The sequence below is a fragment of the Uranotaenia lowii genome, chromosome 1 (genome assembly GCF_029784155.1).
Source record: "Uranotaenia lowii strain MFRU-FL chromosome 1, ASM2978415v1, whole genome shotgun sequence".
Lineage (NCBI taxonomy): Eukaryota > Metazoa > Arthropoda > Insecta > Diptera > Culicidae > Uranotaenia > Uranotaenia lowii.
In genome coordinates, this window is record NC_073691.1 from 10,102,305 (window position 1) to 10,116,918 (window position 14,614).

Here is a 14,614-nt window from a genome sequence, read left to right on the forward strand (position 1 = left end):
GGACGTGTCTAATTCTAATATTTCGAAATTCTAATACATACATTTTAGATTTACAAATTTGAATAACAAAGACTGGTTGTTATTTTTCCAACGAATGACAATAGCAAATATGAAAAAATTGACAGACATGACAATAATCGTAAAAATAATAAAATTGACAAAAATAACAAAAAGACGGTAATGACAGAAATCATGGAAAAACCCAAAACGGACAAAAATTTACCAAATGAAAAAAAATGATTGAATTGACAAAAATGACAAATCTTCTCATTTTTGTCAATTTACTCAATTCAATTCACTTATTTATTCAAATTTAAAAGTTGTAGTTTTTGTAATTTTTCACACGCCTTTTTATCTTTTTTTATATTTTTTGTTAGGTCAAATTTTTCACTACTGACTGACTATTTTTGACATTTTTGTAATTTAAGTACAGACCCCGTTCGTTTTTGACAATACTCGATTATGGTTACATCCGATTTTGGCACTTGTGGCGAACGGTTTTTTGAAACGACATTACCTTAAAGTTTTTGCTATAACAGGACCAATATCATTTAGACGTACACGATAAATACGATTTTACGTTCTTGAATGTTTATAAAATACAACTTTAAAAACAAAAATAAAAAATAAAAACAGTTAAAAAATAATCAAAAATGACAATAATTAAAAGCCCAACAATTTAAAAAAAAAAACTAAAAAATGATAGAGAATAACAAAATCAGTAAATATCACAAAAAAAATTATAAACAAAACAAGAAAAGTGCTACGTAAATTAAAACAAGATCAGAAAAAGTAGAAAAATGACTAAAAATGCCCAAAAATGACTAAAAATTATGTTAATGATAATAATGATAGTTTTTTTTTTGTAGAAATAAGTGAAAAAAAAGTTGAGAAAAAAAAATTCTATGATTTTGGCAACACAAAAAGTTCGGACGTGTTGCCAAAATCGAACGGGGTCTTTTCATATGTCAAAAATGTCCAATTTATCAAACAAAAACGACAGAAAAAAGTTAAAACTGGCAAGAAAAACCAAAATGACAAAAATTACAAGAATGTCAAAAACTACAGACTCCGTTCGGTATTGGCAACACGGCCAAACATTTTGTGTTGCCAAAATCGAAGGGTTTTTTTTCTCCACTTTTTTTTACTTCTTTCTACATAAAAAAAACTATTATCGTTATCATTAACATTAATTTTAGTCATTTTTTGACAATTCTTTCAATTTTTTTTCTCTTGTTTTTATGCATTTTGCACTTTTCTTGTTTTATTTATAATTTTTGTTTTTTTTTTTTGGTGATATTTGCTGTTTTTGTCAGTCTCAATGTTTTTTTCGTGTTTTTTTTTTTTTGTTATTTTTAGTCTTTTGTTTATAGATATTTTTTTATTTTACGAAGTTTTCATAATTTTTTTCATTTTTGAATACTTTACAACTGTTTTTCAAATTTTTGGGTTTGAAGTTGTATTCTATAAACATTCAATTACGTAAAATCGTATTTGTCTAACAAAATTGATAAAGTCGACAAGGTTGAAAAAGTTGACCAAATTGACAAATTGGCAAAATTGACAAAATTCACAAATTTGACAAAATTCACAAACTTGACAAATATGACAAAATGCACAAAATTAACAAAAATTTACAACATTGACAAAATTCACCAAATTGACAAAATTGATAAAACTGACAAAATTGACTAAATCGATAAAATTGATAAAAATGATAAAATTGACAAAATTGACACCTTTGACACAATTAACATAGTTGACAAATATGACAAAATTGACAAAATCTGACAAAATTGAAACAAGTCAAAATTGAAAAAATTGAAAAAATTGACAAAACTGACAAAATTGAAAAAATGACAAATTGTCAAAATTAAAAAAAAAATAACGAAAATTACAAAATTGACAAAATTGGCAAAATTGATAAAAATGACAAATTGGCAGAATTGACAAAACTGACAGATCTGACAAAATTTTTAAATTGACAAAATTTTTAAATTGACAAAATTGACAACATAGACAAAATTGACAAAAGGAACAAAATTAACATAATTGACAAATGATACAAAATTGAAAAAATAATGATAAAATCGAAAATTGTATTCTTGTTTGTTTGTTTTGTTTATTTTTATTGAGACTTTAAATTTAGAATTCATTCGCCTCTTAGTAATTGTATTCTTATTTTTTATACCTTTTTCCATTTTTAAAGTCCATAAAGACTTCAAAAAGAGTAAATTGAGTAAGATTAAAATGTCACAGAAACGGGATCATACAAAATATTACAGAATTCAGTAATAAAAAAAATCTCGAATTTGTTGCAAATTTTATCATTTATACGGAAATTATGATTTTTCAAAATATTTTTATCCTATAAACAATTTTGAATCTTCATTTCTTAAATTCATTTTGGGTTTACTGCGTTAAAAATTCTTTAATCATTATTCAGAATTTATAAATTTTTCATGTTTTTTTATTATTTTGTGTCATATTTATCCAAATATAATGTCACAAAGGCTACAAACCACTGTCAAGTGTATTAAATCGGGTTTTTATTTAGAAAAAAAGCTTGTTGTTTTTTACCTCAATTTTCATTATTTTTTTTGCATTTTCTAATTTTTTTTATTTTTGCATTTTGTTTTATAATGTTTTTTTTTATTGTGTTATTTTCGTTCTTTCTTTTATCGTGGTCTATTTTGTTCTCTGTGCACTTTAGTAATTAGTTTTTCAATTTTGTATTTTTTTTTGTTTTTTGTTCGATTTATATATTTCTCTCATTTGTAGTTTTCGTTATTATCTTGCAAGTTTTTTACTGCAACATGAAATGATTTTTTTTTTTCATCTCAAACCTGATTTCTCAATCCAAGCACAAAAACTCCTTCACGTCTCTTTACTGACAGAAAGATGAGGTCCAAAATCACTAACGAAATATTTTTTGTATGCATTTATGCTCTCACGTGAAATATGGTTCCTTTTGCTTCACAAATTATCGTGTTGTCATATAAACCTCGTATGAGAACCCCCTTCCTGTCCATCCCCTAGAAGAAGAGAGGAATGGAACCTCCCAATTGTAAGGCGGATAGGGCCTTAATTGCATTTGCCTTATGAGTTCTCGAGATATGACAAAAAATGGATGACAGCCCCCTTTATCCTGTTCCTTCTTCCCAATGCAAAAGAGAAGAAGTGTTTCAAATAATTATAGAAACATCCCTCGCACCCAAATACATTCCCATGCCAAATTTGTGTCCATTTGCTCAATTCTAGAGTTATGCAAAAATTGTAGTTGTTTAATTATAGAGTTATGCTAAAATTGTAAACGAGCCTCTTAGCACATTGTATCGCCCCATTAGAATAAAAGAGAGGTTCTAAATCATCTAAGCAACATTTAACGTATTCAAATATCTCTCCATGCCAAATTTGGTTCTATTTACTTGATAAGTGTTTGAGATACGTAAAAAAATGTAAAGTCTCACTCCCTCATTCCTATCCTCCCAATGTAAGGAAAGAGGAGTCTCAAATAGTCATAGAAATATTTCTCGTAATCAAATACTCTCCCATACCAAATTTGGTTCCATTTGCATCATTAGTTTTCGAGTTGTGCAAAATTTTTCATGGGTGACTCCCTCCCCTCTCTCTATCTTTCCACTGAAAGGAAAAGAGATTTACGTACACAAATATCTCTCCATGAAAATTTGGTTCCATTTACTCGTATTCGACTCAAGCAAAAAAAAAATTCCACCACCGGAAAAAGAGTGGGTTACCAACCCATCATAGAAACATTCCTCCCCCATGCCGAATTTGATTCCATTTATTCCATAAGTTTTGAAATTTTGCAAGAAAATTATATGGGAGCCCCTCTCCCTTCCTTTCTCCTCACTGGAAGAAAGGAGGAGTACCAAACCTAGTATCTTACCTTCGTTTTTCTTTATGGAGTTCCTTAAGGAAATTATAGCGTTCCAATTAGATTATAATCGATGTTTTATTTGGGTTTGTTGGAAGACATCAACACGTCCTACTAGGGCCAGTAGTGCTCCCCAAACGAGCAACACCTTCGTCAACATGATTTGTGTTCGCGGCCCAAGCGGCACAAAGAAGACGAAGGAGAACAATGGCAACAAAAACAGTTCCGGATGCTGGAAAGCTGCTGAAAAAAATATGTCCCTGGGCCTGGATGCTGCCCTCCGCATATCCCTCAAACCTCTACACCGGAAAAGGGATTTTAGCTACCCGACAAAAAACATTAGTAGTCTCACCGAGGATGATGGCAACGCCATCATCCGCCCACTTACATACAGTCAGTAGTCAGGCAAGCTACATACATTCATACAAACGGGAAACATTCGGTCGGTCGATTCTGGTTTGGGTTTGCATGAATTCAGTAGAAGCGCGCGGGAAAATTGTACATTTCTGGTCGAACAAAGTTTGGTTCTCCTCTTTATCTTGCTTGCTGCCGCCTTTGGAGATTCCTGACAATCTCATAAGTTTCAGGGCAGCAAAAAAAAAAATGAAGCGGAAATCATCGAGCACCCCATCTTTTTTTAGGGAGGTGGTTTTGTGATCGACTGTCAGAATGTTTCTTAACTATTCGTAAGAGATGTAAATAGGTTTTTTTTTGGGGAAGTTATGTCAACTAGACTTGCGACTTTGATTGAAGGTTTTAATGAAAACAATTATCTCTGAAATTTCCTAACTTTTCCGACTTCCGGTTTTATAACTGACAATAATACTGTATCGCAACAACGGTTGACAACAATCATGGTGCGGTAATGCGAAGTGCATCCTTCTCACCCTTTCGTAGTTTGGTCGCGTCCTTCGATTCCGGAATCCTGTGTATTTCCACTTTGAGGAAATTGCCTGAATCAGAATCTTTGGACGCCCTTTTTCTTCTGAGAAAAGACCCAAGTCGTCCAACCGGAAAGAAGAACGAGAAATTGCATCAACGTTAAACAAACACGGAAGACTTTCACCGGAAGAGTTTCCGGAAGAAGGCAGAGCACTCGAGAGAAGTCATCCTGGCCTCCTCTTCCTCTTTCCTGATTCTCCAGAAACGACCACCCTGTGATACTCATGGCGAGACCAAAGCTGTATGGTGCGGTTACATCATCAGAATCATCATCATCACCCAACCGCCATTATTAGACGACGACGACGCCGTTGTCGTCGTCATCATCATCATCATCATCATTCAACCACACGGGTAAGAGGAGGACGTTGCATCTCTTCTCGTACCCTAACTATGAAATGCATAGGTGGCCAGGCCGCAGCAGCCATCGAATTTGAAGACTGCATTCGCAAGGTTTGAGGTTTGAGGGAATAAAGTTCTGCTGCTGTTGCTGCACTCGAGAACAACAATCGAGGAGCTTTCGTGAGTGCACTTCTTCCCCCTCATTCGCTCAGAGCAGCTTGTTATTTGTTTGGCGGAAGCTTTAAAGGGTGAAACCGGAAGTGAATTCCGGTTGCGCGCGGTCTGAAACCAGAGGTGATGCAACGCGCTAACCGAAGGCAACAAACCGCCGACAAATGTGTTCTAGATCTATCTATCTTGACGACGACGACGTCGACGATGGTGATTCGGGTGCCGAGATACTTGCTGTAAGGCTACCGTAAGAAGAAGAATAAGATTAATCATAAAATCGATACTGCTACCGAAATCTTTCTGCTAAAAGTTTAACCGATGAACTGCCACGTTTGATTCAAATTCCTTAGTGATATTACGTTCTTTTCCACAAAATTAACATCTAATTTCTAGTCAATACGAAAGTCTAAACCCCTTATCACAAGTAGGACTCGTGGGTTTCGCTAAAGACCCATAAATATTTTTGACCACGAGTTTAACTCGCGACAATTTGCTTAAATCGCAAATTTTCTTCCATACATTTTTGTGTCATCCATTAATTACGTAACGCAAGTGTACTGATTCTCTATCTTGCTATCCGGATTTTTGAAATGGAAACTGGTTTGTCGCTTTTTCCATTTAAAGGCATAGAAAATTCCAAACTGACTATATTCATCATCCGCTGGAAGCTATTTAGAGTCATATTTAACCCAAATGTTAACTTAGTGAATAACAAATTATAAAATTTTAAAATCACAATACAAAATTATTAACATATAAACTTAACTTAACGTATATGTAGTCTATATGAATTTGCCAGCTGCTGAAGCTGTTAGAATGCTTACAAGTATTGGTAATTAACGCTAGTTCTACGATTAACATTTACTGATAGAAATTTACTTTTTTCTCTACATCTTTTCTTCATAGTCGTTTGTACTTTCGACATGTAGTTTTGATAAAATACCTCTTCTTGTTACTTTATGATCCTACAACTTTGTAGAACTTGAAACACTCCGAAACGTTCAAATCCTCTGACAACGTAGTCATCAACATACAGGAGGGACCGAATGTCAAAAAGGTCCTTAATAAAAAAAAAAAAAAAAAAAACATACAGGAAAAAGTGCCCTGCCATCAATTCTGGGATATATTCATCATCAGCCGTAAACTATTTGGGCTTATCTTCGACCCGAACGGTAACCTATAAATATGTCTGTTAATGTGTGATAAGGGGGCATCCATAAATTACGTAACGCTCCTAGGGGGGGGGGGGGAGTAGGTTAGCTCGAACGTTACGAATTGTGACATAGGGGAGGGGGGAGGTATGCTCATCGTTACGTAACGATTTTTTCCTTAAAAATTTCAGTTTAATCGCAGCTTTTTTTATGTCATGCAATTTTGGCAGAATGATATGCAAACCAAAATCAGTTTAAAATTTGTAAGCCTCAACACGATTGAAACTGGTTTGTAATTTTTTCTCTTTAAAGATTCTGAAATAGACTTCTTGAAAGGTGTATTAAATATCCGTGAAATAACCGTTGAAAAAACCTCTACATTTAGGTACATTTACCCTCTAGAACTCAATTCAACCTTAAGACGTAAATTTTACTATTTTTTCTCAAAAAATGCAATTTTGATTCTTGTGATGAATATTACTTAGTGGAATATATTTCGGATAACAAGTTAAGCTTCTTGAACATATAAAAGTAAATAAGATAGATAATCAGTTTGCAAGCAAAGAGCAACTCACAACAAGACAATCAATTTATTTTATGAGAGAGTTATCATCAATGAGTACTAAGAAGCGATTTGGATAGATCGATATTAATTCCGTTTTGAAGAACGTTAAAAAATTTAAGTTGAAATATTTTTTACCTTCGAAAATCAGTATTCAAAACCCTGAGAAGATGAGGGGAGGGGGGGGGGGGGGTAATTATCAGCGTTACGTAATTTTCATAGGGGGGTACGTCGAAGCGTTACAATTTGTGACATACGGGGGGGAGGGGGTCAAAAAAGTGCAATTTTTGCGTTACGTTATTTATGGATGCCGCCTTAACTAACCAAACCATTTAATATAACGGTGATCAGTAGTTTCAAAAGCTCTTCCTTCAATATAGGGCCAAAATTTCTATAATTGAACGTACATAGTTCAAAGTCCTCCTAGATGTCAACGGCGTAGGCCGCAGCACGGTGGATGCCATTCGACTAGTCATCGAAGGGACAGACGAAGCCAGGCTAAAGAAGAGAAGAGAAGACCCTTGGCGTGAAGAAAGCCTTCAACTGCGTCAGTTGGGCAGCGATTGCGTCGTCGATTCCGTAATCGCCAACTACAATATATGACCAGTGAAGGACTAGAAGCAGGTGTTCCACAAGGATCGAGACTTGGCCCGGTATTGTGGAACATCGTTTAAGACGAATTGCTGAGATTGCGTCTCCCCACGCGACCGAGACTTGTGGAATTCGATGAAGTGGTACTCATGGTATCGGGCCCATCAACCGGAGAGGTCCAACTACTCGCCACAGTAGCTATTGAGAAGGTGGAAAGTTGGATGCGCTTCAAGAGCTTGCGTCTGGCTCCCCACAAGACCGAGATGGTGATGATCACCAACCTGATTTCAGCACACTCAGGGACTATTGCAGCTGTACCTGAGGGTGATGATCGACGACCGGCTGAGTTTTACGGTCCATGTCGACTACGCCTGCAAATGAGCGTCAATGGCGACAGCAGCACTCTCGCGGGTCATGTCGAACAACTCGGCAATCCGCTGCAGCAGAAGGAGGGTCCTGGCGAGCGTGACCTCCATTTTACGGTACGGAGCAGCAGCCCGGAAGGCAGCCTAGAGCAAGCAGTGTCATCTGCAGGAGCTCTGAAGCGTGCAGCGGCTGATGAACCTGTGAGTTATCAGCGCATACCGAACATCGTTCTCGGTAGCTGCTGATGTGGTAGCGGGGTCATGCCCATCTCGGTCTTGCTAGAGAAAGATATCTTCCGCTACATGCATAGGCACATGCCCGTTGTGCGGAAACATGCCAAAGAGACCTCGATGTTCAGCTGGCAGTACCAGTGGGACAGCTCGGAAAACTGCCGGTGGACCCATCGTATGATATCTAACGTCGGGTTCTGTATGGATCGGAAACATAGTGAGGTGGGTTTCTGTATGACGCAGCTCTTTATTGGTCACGGCTTCATGCAGTACCACCGCCGGTACAGACACGTGGCCTCGCCACTCTGCCCAACCTACGGTGGCATAGTCGAGACGTCCGGGTAACGTAGTGTTCAACTGTCCAAGGTTCGAAGGGATTCGCACGAACATGCTTGCCAACAAGGTAGCCGACAACATCGTGTGGTTGATATGTGAGGATGTCTATACTTGGCGTGTGGTCAGCGATAAGTTCATCCGGATCATGACTGCCTGTGACTCCTTCATCGAGGAGCATCTGAGATGAGTGCGTCCGTACTCAGCAATAAAGCATACAAAGCTAAGACTATACCTTTTGCGTGTTCCGAGCTGCTAGGTACGTCGCGTACGTGTGTCTCCACCGTTTCCGTAACGGAGTATCCGAGATCGCCGTCAGGTGAGCCACTCGAGCCGGGTAGGATGACATTATCTTTGGGATTCATCTGAGTCGTAAGCATAAAAGTCCCGTACGTGTTCTGCGACAGGCGCGAGTTTAGTATACGCTGCTCTAGATTCGGCACACGGCGTGCAAAAAGCCTAGGGTTGTCAGCCAAAAAAAAAGTAGCAAGACCGGACCACGGTCGAAGAGGAATGCCCTTTCGGCGGGGGCTTTCGAATCGAGTGCGTCCGAACCTTGCAGTAAAGCTTGCAAAGAAAAGATTCTACCTTCTGCGTATGCCGAGCTGCTAGGTACGTCGCGAACTTAGTGTAGGATACCTCCATCATCGCGGAGTATCTGAGTAGAACGCGCCGCTTACGGCGGAAGCTGCAGGGATGAGACAATACCTTCTACGCAGTCGAACTCGTAGGGGGGGGGGGGGAGTATTCACGCCGCGGAACACTCTCGGGTAGAGTGATTTCATATCGCCGGCGAGTGAGTCACTTGAGTCGGTGTAGGATGACGTCTCCAACTAGAATCATCCGATTAGTTTCGTAAAGTTCCGGACAGGTGTTGGTTCTGAGTCAAGATCTCAAGCCGTTAGAGGAGAGGTCTCTGATCTTTTATAGTGTACTTTAATAGAGGCAGAGCACCCGATAGTTGTGGTAACCAAGCGAACTTCGAGTTACGAGTAAAGGCCGGACCACAAGTCTTCAGAGGAGAGTTCCTTAGTCTTGAATAGTAATAGGAGGCAGGGTAGATGCTAGAGTTTGACTTGAAACCGAATAAGCCGATGAGCGCTGAAGCGCGGACTTGGTCTCCCATCACATTTACAGCTTTTGCTGTAAATCCGGATGGGAATTATGGCCAGTGGACCCAGGTGGACTTTATGACGTAGGGGTACGTAGTATATTCTAGAGTCGACCAATCGAACCCATGGACTCAAACTAGCATACTGGGGAGACACGGTGGCTCGCCGTGCCTTGGAATGCAATCATTGAAAAGAATTTACCACCTGAGTGATTGGCGAATTGAACTGCTGCGTTTTCACAGTGCTCAAAACTTCGCTGTACCAGATCGGTTCAATAAATTAAAGTTTCCAAGAACAGTGAACCGTGAGTTTCCAGGAGGTTGTGATAAGTTTGGCAGAATTCATATCATACAAAAGTTATTTAACTTTAACTATTTTCTACTGCTCCACCCGTGATTATTGGACTCTAGATGTTCTATTGGATAGCTAACTTACAGATTTGTTCGCTAAATTAACTGTGTTAGAATTGAAGAGAAAGAGAATCTTGATAATAAAGTACTCGTATTGCGCACAACGAATGTAATTTATGTCCTTGATTTGGAAGCACCCCTTAAAATCGAATTTCTTCATTATCGACAAGCCAATCAAAGAAAAGCAGGCTTTGGGATACCCGGAAGAAGATGTCTTCTACAGTTGATCAGTTTTGTGACTCGAAGTTTGTTGGGGAATTAGTTTTCGACTCTATTGATTAACCGGTATGCTAAAACCAGTTTATAACTACATCGCTTGAAAAATACGTAAATCCCTTCAACAGACAGATCCTACAAACGATTTCTTTTTTTGCTCAGATCCGGATTTAGGATTTCAAAAGTCCTGAAAAAAAAACTTATTTTTGGGGTTCTACAAGGGTATCTCTCGAGTCCCTTAATATTCACTCTTGTTTTTGAAGAATCATCCAAACCGTAAGGGATTTTTATTAATTTATAGGTTGAGAAGACAGTAACTCAGATTTTTTTATGTTAAACTTGTTAATCTTAAAGCTCTGTTCTAGGATTTGTGCTCTTTTTAAGAAAAAAATATAAGAAAGCTTCTTCTTCTGTTATAAGGTGTGTTAAAATCATCCGAATGCACTCCAGCGAACTGCGACTTGCATACAATTCGAAATGATGGATTTGGTGGAGATGATTTTTTTCCACCCATTCTGATGTGTCCCCAGGAGCAGGAAAAGCTCCCTCCATTGAAAGCCCCCACGCGAGCTTCATCATATTTTTACGCGTAGGTGGATTTATCACTTTCTTGTGAGTTTTTCATTTGTATGCAAATGCAGGAAACAGAAACCCAGTTGGAAATAAATCCATTCTGGATTTTTTTGTAGGTTACTGTGAAATCCTCAGGCTGCCTTGAATAAGAGACTGGCGCAAATCTTCCGGTGATAAATGGTGTCGAAAATTCATCTTTTCGGCAACCGTGGTTAATAAAATTAAATGCATCAAAACGTTGATTCCTGCACACAAAATGGCGGCGCTTTTGGCGCCCGGCATCATCCAAATCGTAATAAAGCGCCTCGGAAGCATAGCAGATACACTTTACCCGAGTGCGCACTAACAGGCAAATATGAATTGATGCATCCGGCCAAGATTTATAGCTGTTATACATTTTTCTCTCGCACCTGTACTTTTGATGCTAATGCTTTCTAGCAGTAGCATGAGAACAAAAGTTGGCGGAAACATGAAAAAGGAGGAAGCATCTTTCTCCTTCACATCTCCCAAACGAACCCAATACGAAAGGCGTTTCCCATTAAAATTAGATTAAATTAATTTCCAAACAATATGTGCCCTCTGCTGTCCGTCGTCGTCGTTGTCGGGATTGGATCCAGAAGAGAGCCAGCAGAGATCAGTCGGAAGCTAGTGTATAGGCTGAAGGACACATTCCCGGAATCTGAATGGGAAAACCAAACCAAACCAGGAGCGATCCGGGAGTGTTTTTCGCCGTGTCGTTGTTTAACCCCGGTGATGATGACGGACAACGATGACGACGGATGAAGAAGATCGCAATGAATTCGGCGCGGGAAGGCAACGACGACGATGACAAGCAGATGGCGCGCTCTTGTTCCATGGCGTTCCGTTCCTCTGAGGACGACGATAACTACCCGGAAGGATAACGACGGTACATCGACGTTGGTTATATAAGAATAAAATATGGGAAAAGTGAGGTTGGTGGCCAAAGCAGTCTGGAGGAAGGAGAAGGGAAACAGGAAAATTTTCATCCGGAAGAATCAGTGGAAGTGAATCCCGGAACAACACTTACAATACATACTTGCTTCAATGACGGTATATACCAATGCTTTCGGAGAAAACTTTCATCGGGGAATAGATTCACTGCAGGGTATCGAAATTTGGCGTATTTTCATTTGAAAAAATGCATTATACCAATGTTGAATTTCGATTCGATTGTAGAAGTCAGATTACGCTTTGCAAACATGCACTACGGAAAAAAATATCATCCTCTAAATTTTGGAAGCGGAATTGAGCATATAAAGAATGAAAATAAAACTGATTTGAAACACCGAACGGAGAATTGAATTCTAAGTATATGACCCATTTCATTGTAGCGTCACATTATTTGGAAAAAAACTTTTTTAATGGTTTTGTAATAACTTTTAGTTGTTAAAATTTTACCAGAAAACCTTTGAATTGCTATACCTAAAAGTTTTTTCAATGCAGTGGTTTACAAGTTATAGCCTTTTCCCTACGTTGCGTTACATCAAGCGACTTTTCAGCGTTTTCAAAATTGTTTACGTTTACGAAGCTTTCAGCTCTATTTAACGACAGAATCGAAAGAAATTTTGTGAATACAATTATTGTAAATTGACAAAAATCTTGAAGTTTTTGGTTTTTAATTAAGGGTTTTGTTCCGGATGTGACGCAACGAAAAAGCGATCACTGTTCAATAGCTTATTGCAATAGTGATCGATTTGGGTACAGAACGTAAAAAAAATGAGTATAACCCGTGTAATGAAAAAAAAATTAAAAGCATTCATCAAAAAGTACATTTTGTTATTGAAAATGAATTTATTGAATTGTACACTTCTCGTTTTATATAAGTCGAATTTGCTGAAGGATTCACCTTTCAAATTTGTGGTGTCATATAGGAAATTATGATTTAAGCTCAAATGGTTGGTTTCGTTCAAGAATGTGGTGACTTATAGGTATTTATTTTGGAATATGGATAGTGTATTTCCCATTTGCTACTCAACTGACATAAACCACTCGCAACATATTCTGCATGTGAAATACAAATTTTAAAATTATTTTGATAACTTTTGCAGCAGTTTTCTGAGAATCCTTTAGATATTCAATACGATAATTCAATACGACGTAATGAAAGCTCACGCGAGAGAAGAGTTTTTTTGTCATGCTCTATGAAATTCATTTTCATGCAAGACCTTTTTTTCTTCTTCCTGATATTGATATTCAAATGCTAACTTGCATGAGCAGTACATAAAAGCGCAAATAGTTTGAAATTCACTTTCCAACACATTCCCAAGATATGAGATTATAATACCTTTCTTCAGTTCCTAATCTGGAAAAGGTTAAGCTTTCGCTTTATACAAATTTTGCCTTTTTTACAGAAAGGTTCAGCTATCGGTCAATTTGAGGGATCATTATTTATGTGTTCAAGACCAACTTCTCTAATGCCGTTTGGCTCCAAATGCCTTCCTCCTCTAGAGCAAGAAGGGCATGAGAAAAGTTAACATGATGTGCATCGTCCGACCGAATTTACGTTTGAAGAAGCGACTTGAAACAAACCAGACAAATGCTTTTCATTCGTCTCGAGCGTTAAGCTCGCAGACAGAGATGCCAATGTGCCTGATTTTTCAGGTTTAAGTTTAAGTTTATTATTCCCTTATTATATTATTAAGGGAAAATGTGGAGCGACGACCAAAACAAAGGTCATAACTTTGAGCGAAATTTCCGTTACTTTGACGTAGCCTTATTTTTATTTCATCAGTTGCTGATTTTTGAAAAAAAAAATGTTAGCAACCCTGCTCGCAGATTCGTTTTTTTGATGCTTTTTTCTCTTCCCATCTATACACCTTACGTTGCGTACGTTCGCATCGAAAAATCTGTCCAGTAAAATTGTTCGGAAGTTGTTGTTGCCAATCGAGCAATCTCTCAATAACAAAATGTTAATTTGGTTCGCAGCAGAGATGCCAATGTGCCTGATTTTTCAGGTATTGCCTGATTTTTCGAGGCTTTGCCTGATAACCTGATAAGCCATTAAGTTTGCCTGATTTTTGAGAATATGCCTGATTTTGCCAGATTTTTGCGAATTCGCAGGAAAATGGGTAGTAAAGAATTGGATTAGGTACCACTGCTTAAGTGAAAAAGTGGAAACGTGGCTGAATCAAAGCAATCGGAAGATTTCCTGGAGTTAATATTTTAAAAAAGGAACTAAATGCTTTGATTTCAGTAGAATTATTCAGCCAAATACAACACATATTAGAGAGAAAATGAGGATCGATGACCAAAAAAAAAGGTCATCACTTTTAGCGAAATTTCCGTTACTTTTCATAGCCTGATTTTTATTTCACCAGTTTCCTGATTTTGGAAAAAAAATGTTGGCAACCCTGGTTCGCAGTATAGTAATTTGCATGTTATTGATACATATATGCCAAAATTGACAGAATGTCAAAATGACAAAATTTACAAAAAAAAACAAAAGTTGACAAGTGTGGCAAGAATTGACAAAATTTAAAAAAAAATACTAAATTGGCAAAAATTTGACAAAATTGACATAAAAGACAGAAATCACAAAAATGAAAAAAAAAATGTTAGAAACGACTAAATTGACAACATTGAAAAAAAGTGCAAAAAATAACAAAAATTGACAAAGTTTCAAAAATTGACAAAATTAAAAAAACCAAGGTGGCAACAATTGACAAAATTTTAAAACTTGACTGAACAGGGAAAAAT

General features: G+C 37.4%; 1 protein-coding gene across 2 annotated transcripts in view; it reads left to right on the top strand.

The window, feature by feature from the left end:
- The window catches only part of LOC129754359 (serine/threonine-protein kinase tousled-like 2), a 229,077-nt gene that overhangs the window by 8,866 nt on the left and 205,597 nt on the right, over nucleotides 1-14,614 (top strand). The window lies entirely within an intron of this gene.